We start from the raw sequence: 6,247 nt of genomic DNA on the forward strand, positions 1-6,247 counted from the left end.
TCTGCATCGTCCTCAAACGTGCGACTATTATGGGTGTTGACATCCGAGGGCCCGGGCCACCGCTCAGATAATTAGCAAGGGCGCGCTCTTTGGAATGATCCGTCATGGCCGCTGCCATGCAGAGGACACTGGCAATTTATCATCACGGTAGCAAGGACACGCTTAATTAAGCACCTGCCGACGAGTGATTGAACGAGGAACACGAGTAGAAAAGAGAAGAAACAAAACAAAACTATATAGCTAAAAAAAAAAAAAAAATTATAGTTGAACTTGAATTGACTTTTTTAATCCAAACAATTTTTTTTAAAAAAGCATCAAAATAAAATTGGTTTCTTACGACCGAAATCCATATGAAATGTTTTGGTGTAAATACAAAAGTAAAAAAGTCAATTTATTTCATAATTATAATTAGTATTATTTTAAATTGTTCAATCGTCATTTTAAAATGAAATCTAATGTAGAGCAAAATTCAATGCAAAATATGACACATGGTATGTTTCAATTCAACCAGAAACAATTCATTTGATGTTTAGTTTTACATCTCCTTTTGATTCCATGAAAATATTACAAGATGCCTTTCATTTGGAAAAATATTGAATTCAAACCTTTTGTTGAACTTACATTTGAAGATTTTTTGGAAGTTCTACCTATTTTGCTGGATGGTGCCCCATTGACCGTCCGTGCGCCGACAACTCTCTTCATTGCCACACTCAACGCCCTCAAATACAAGTGAATCATTGAGAGCCATAAATTGGTCCTTTAGGCTAAAACAGACTCACTTTGTCAGCTATTTTGTTTTATTGTACGGACAGATGTGAGGAGAAAAACAGGGGTGGGCAAACTAGGGCCCGTGGGCCATTTACAGTACACATTTACCCTGCCCCCTCCGCCCCCAAGCCCCCCACTCGGCTTTCGAGATCCCCGCCACATTATCCAGCAGCCCCGGGGCCGACCGGCAGACAAAACACACACCGGCAAGAAATCATGAAACAGTTTTCCTACTTGTACAAGCATGGGGAATTTCACGTGAATAAAAACCAAACGGTATCTGGATTTGAAAAAAATGCCACTTTCAAACTTCCCACCGACTAACCTGATACGTCCCCCTCAGGCGATTGCGCCCGGCTTAAAAAAAAAAAAAAAACGCTTGAAGTGCGCGGATTTGATCCCTCTTGTTCTGACAAACAATAACAGACAAGAGCAAGAAAAGAATTTTGGCCCTGAGAGAGGAAAAATCTGCCGTTGGAAGTTTGAATGCAAACCGGCCTGATTTGAAACAACAGATGGGAGATAACGTCGCCAACGGAAAAAAAGGGGACGCTTTTATCTGACGTGTGAACTCCTACGTGTGGAGATGCACAGACCAGGTACACAGCTCTCGACATCAACTTCGACGGGTACGGCCACCCGTTTATTTGCTTCATATTATTGATTGACATTTTCTGCATGGATCGACTCTGACGTGGACGCACTCCGACATGTTCCGACATCTCCGGGTGGTAGACACGTTCTTACCCAGGGTGGAAATTCTCGACATGTGCGAACCTACAAGCGTCACAAGACTGATTTGTATTCATTTTTATTAATATGCATGAATAGACACACATTACGGTAGAGGGAAACTCTTGACATGAACTTCAACTGTGTATGAACTCCTACATGTAAAGACACATAATAAAGAGCACCCCCCCCCACACACACTGTAAATCACAGTCATGTTTACAGACAGATGAATAAATGATGTGTGCCTGTGTGTGTGCATGTGTGTGTGATATATAATGAATGGCTCTTGTTCATTACACAAGCTCACATTCGACAGGCCATTTCCACACACACACACACACTTACCAAAGTAAATGGTGTTTCATGAGGACGTCGTCGTTGAACCTGACTTTTGAATCTTTGATGTGGCCAGGTCAAACGCGGCGACTCAACGGGCAGCGGACAGACGCTGGAACAAAGATGACAAGCAGCTTTGTGAGGATGACGTGGGCGGTTTGGGAAAGCGGGAGGGGGCGGGGCGCCCCAAGGGGGAGAAATGCACGAGGAAGACGAGGGGGAGAAGGCTTAGGATTGTTTTATAGGTGATGTTATGTCACGCCTCTTTCTTGGCTCTTTGATTTAGGCACAACTGCTCACGGGAAAAATGTAACACTGCTGATTAAAAAAAAACAAAGGAAAAAAAAAACTTTTATTTGACCAACATGGCGACCTTTGAACCCTGTGACCGGGTTCTCGCTGGGCCCTCTGGCAGCCCGACAAAAGGTCTCCCCCAAAAAGACAAGTATGAGAGCGGTGGCGGGGGAGACCATATTGCCATACGTTGGTGTCAGACGCACTTAGCGGCTCTTTGATTTAGGCACAACTGCTCACGGGAAAAATGTAACACTGCTGATTAAAAAAAAACAAAGGAAAAAAAAAACTTTTATTTGACCAACATGGCGACCTTTGAACCCTGTGACCGGGTTCTCGCTGGGCCCTCTGGCAGCCCGACAAAAAAAGGTCTCCCCCAAAAAGACTTACAAGTATGAGAGCGGTGGCGGGGGGGCCATATTGCCATACGTTGGTGTCAGACGCACTTAGCGTTTGCCCTGCTGCGCACACACACACACACACACACACACATACGCGCGATCGCGCGCGCATACACACACACACACACACACACACACACACACAGGAAATGGTCATTTGTTGTCGTATGATTGGACAACTTAAAACATTTTCAGGGGGTCTCCAATTGGGCTTTCACTCGTCATCTGTTTGAATGAGCAAAGAGTTCACGTATTGAGCTAATATATAGCATTATTCTGTGTCCATTTTCATCCCTCCGCCCCCCCCCCCAAAAAAAATAACTGTAAATACTCACCAATTTTTTCTTAACTGTTAGTTTAATGACATTAGAATAAACTGTTGTCGTATAATTGGACAACTAAAAGGATTTTCAGGGGGTCTCCAAGTGGCCTTTCACTCGTCATCTGTTTGAATGAGTGAGGAGTTCACTTACTGAGCTAATATATAGCATCATTCTGTGTCCATTTTCGTCCCCCCCGCCCCCCCCGCAAAAAAAATAACTGTAAATACTCACCAATTTTTTCTTAACTGTTAGTTTAATGACATTAGAATAAACTTGTGTCAAGTATTTTGAATCTGGCACCCACCAGACTCCCGTTTATCATTTAGCTAGCCTAATGCTAATGAAAAGCGGCAGCAGACGAGTCTGTAAGTTAGTCTAGCGCGCTGGCATCTCTACCTTGAGCGCCCGTATGCGCCCATACAAATATCGACATTCTCTTAATGGCCGGAGAGTCGCTGATATCAACAAAACGCATTAATGCGGCCATGAGTGCAAGGTGATGTATGGATGAAATCTCGGGCAGACGGCAGGACGCTAATTTGTTGTTTTGACATGTGCACATATCAATAAAGTGCATTACGCCGCTGCACTTCATTTCGTCCCACCGGGGAAACCAGCGCAGGAACATGCACCAGCTCAACTCGCTTGGAGCTATTGTTTAGATGCTAATGTAAAAAAAATATATAGATATATCCATCCATCCATCCATGTATGTGTACACAGCGCAAAGATAAATGGCGCAATTTTCGCCACTGCTTGTTGCGTGGCCGCTCGCGGAGTTTGCGTGCCGTTCGGCGTTCAATAGGAACAGCTGTTCTCTAAGAAACGGGAGAATGTTGAGTGCTTTGCATTGTTAATCCTGAGCTCTGCATGCCATATGTTGCTTCATCCTCCTTGTGGCTCCAGGTGAGGTTTAACCTGACGAGCAGTGCTCGGTTAGCGCCTGTGCCCCCCACCAAAAGTCAATCACTAGCCCCCCCCACACGCACACACACATACACCGAGCCTCATACCAAAGATAGAAAAAAAAAAATCAGCCCCCAACAACAGTTTCACAGCAGGACATTTAGCACGACACATTTAACATGACGAGACCCACAAAAAAGTCTCAAGGACCCATGTTGGAAAATGACCAGGACGGTGGCCATTTTTGGTCAAACTTCTACTTCAAAAGTGAGACCTGGACAAACTTGGCCCGCGACGCCACTTTTTGCAGATTGACATGAAAATTAGTGGCTATGTCTAACCTAGCAGGACGCTCTGGAAAGTCTCAAAAGGGCCCAAATGCAAAACTGAACAGGAAGTCGGCCATTTTGGTCGGAAGCAAGCTGTTTTGGGGCAAATTCCTTCAAGGGCGCACCCTGGAAAATGCAGTTCACCAAGTGACATGAAATTGGGTGGACACGTTGATCATAACAGGACGCGCAGAAACGTCTCAAGGACGCATGCCCGACACCGAACAGGAAGTCGGCCATTTTGTGTTGAAGCTGCGTTCAAAATTTGATCATCATCTTGAGGATTGATCATCTGAAGGGTTGAAATAAATCATGAACGCATTTTCATAAAATCACTACTGATGCACAGATGATCAAGAATCTGTACGTTGTGACTTTTCTGCCATGACTGACATAGCATTTATTGGTTGAACTTGATCCGAACTTTCGGTAAAGTTGGACCGCGAAGAATTTGAACTTTTCACCAAGATGATAGAATGCGGCGGACCCCCTCAAGAGGGTTTTGCGTGTGCATGAAAGGGGTGTCGAGTTTCTTGATGCTCTTATTTACGCCCATACTGTCTGACCTGTGCGGCCGGCCAGTCACAATTAGACAGCATGCCGGATGGATGATTGACAGCCGCTCCAACGTGCCCTGAGGTGACGAGAGGTCGGCGCCTGCCAATCACCCGGCGCTCGCTCCGTGCCGCTCGCGAGTCCTCCGTGTGGAACGAAAGAAACTGCAAAAAAAAAAAGAAAAAGAGGATCGTTAATTGGTCAATTGATCCTCATCAGCCAATCAAAAGTGGAAATTATTCATGGAGTCGATGACAAAGCAGAAGATTGATTGATTGATTGATTGATTGATTGATTGGACGCTGATGGGTAGTTGTAATGGAAAGCTGGACGGAGGAAAACATTGATTGGTCGCCACTCCATCCAGGTGAAGCGTTCGTTGGCACAAAGCTTCACTTTCTTACCGTTTTGAAGAGAGGTGGCGCTGTTTTGGAATAATTGCAAAAGAAAGCAAAATTATGAACATTGGACAAATAAAAATAACTAGATACATGATATATATACTGTATATAGATATGTTTTTTTTTTTTAAATGACATTTTCCTACCTCATTGCTGCTGGTTTCCTGATTCCTCGCTCCTGTCATACCTTTTCTTTTTGCTCATTAAAAATTAACGACGCCATTCCGGACTAATTGTCTTCAGCATGGCAGAGAGCAGCGGAATGAAATGAAGCCATTAGCCCGGAGAAGCTTTCATCACTCGGTGTGTGCGCCCGTGTGTATCGTCATCTCGCTATCCATCTATCTACCGACGATTCATTTCAACCTTTTGTGCTCGACGTTTTTCGAAAGATTTGGAAGCAATCAAAGAAATACATTCATTTTTAAAAAAAACGCGCTACCAAGAGAGAGAAAAAAAAAGTGTTTTGTGTGTTTTACCAGAGTCATAAATAACTGATCATTTTACAACGTTCGTTTGGCCTCATGTTGACTTTGTAAAGTATCACCGAACATTAAATGTCTTCTTTTGGTGAACATTTCATTCCTGACTTAAACCTTCCCTTTTCCTCGCCGTCCTTCTCAGTCAGTCGTCGTCCTCCTCCCGTCTCATTTTCCCACTTCCAGCGGGGTATTGAATGTATTGACAGCGTAAAGTGGTCCTACTTAAGAGTGCTCCCCGAGGGAGGGGGGGGGGGGGGAAAAGGGGGGGGGCGACAACCAGAGAGAGAGGGCCGACGGAAGACCTGCTTCACAAACGCTCACTTCAAGAAATACAATCAGCCAGCAACGGCTCACAGACGTGTTTTGTAGTCCTCAAAGTTTTGTAAAATGAGTGTTTCAAGACGGTCAAAATATTTGGTCATTTTCCAAGTCAAAAAATATCGAAAATGATCTTCATGCTTGAAGAAGGAAAAAAAAAAAAAAAAAAGACGCTGAACCCATGAAGCTCAAGGCTTACAAAGAACTAAGAGTACATGAAATGAAATCAATACAAACTGTCCTTGGTTGTCATCGCTCGTCTCCGTTTTTCACCAACTGCCAGGCAAATTGTTACGTCTTCGTTAGACGTTCCCAAAAAAACAAACACAAAACAAGCAGGTAGACGTCTTATCGTGGTTTTACCTGAGGGACTTGGCGAGCTAATTAGGACGCCGCCTC

The 6,247-nt window shown here is 44.2% G+C and overlaps 1 long non-coding RNA gene across 1 annotated transcript; it reads right to left on the reverse strand.

Moving 5' to 3' along the window:
• Window positions 1–775: 775 nt before the first annotated feature.
• On the reverse strand, window positions 776–4,806 carry LOC109517451 (uncharacterized). Its single transcript, XR_002168546.1, has 3 exons — window positions 4,659–4,806; window positions 2,524–2,594; window positions 776–1,951 (listed from the first exon to the last, which is right to left on the reverse strand). It is a non-coding gene; the product is annotated as an uncharacterized LOC109517451 (long non-coding RNA).
• Between the last annotated feature and the right edge of the window lie 1,441 nt (window positions 4,807–6,247).

This window comes from Hippocampus comes, unplaced genomic scaffold (assembly GCF_001891065.2).
Source record: "Hippocampus comes isolate QL1 unplaced genomic scaffold, H_comes_QL1_v1.1 scaffold33, whole genome shotgun sequence".
Lineage (NCBI taxonomy): Eukaryota > Metazoa > Chordata > Actinopteri > Syngnathiformes > Syngnathidae > Hippocampus > Hippocampus comes.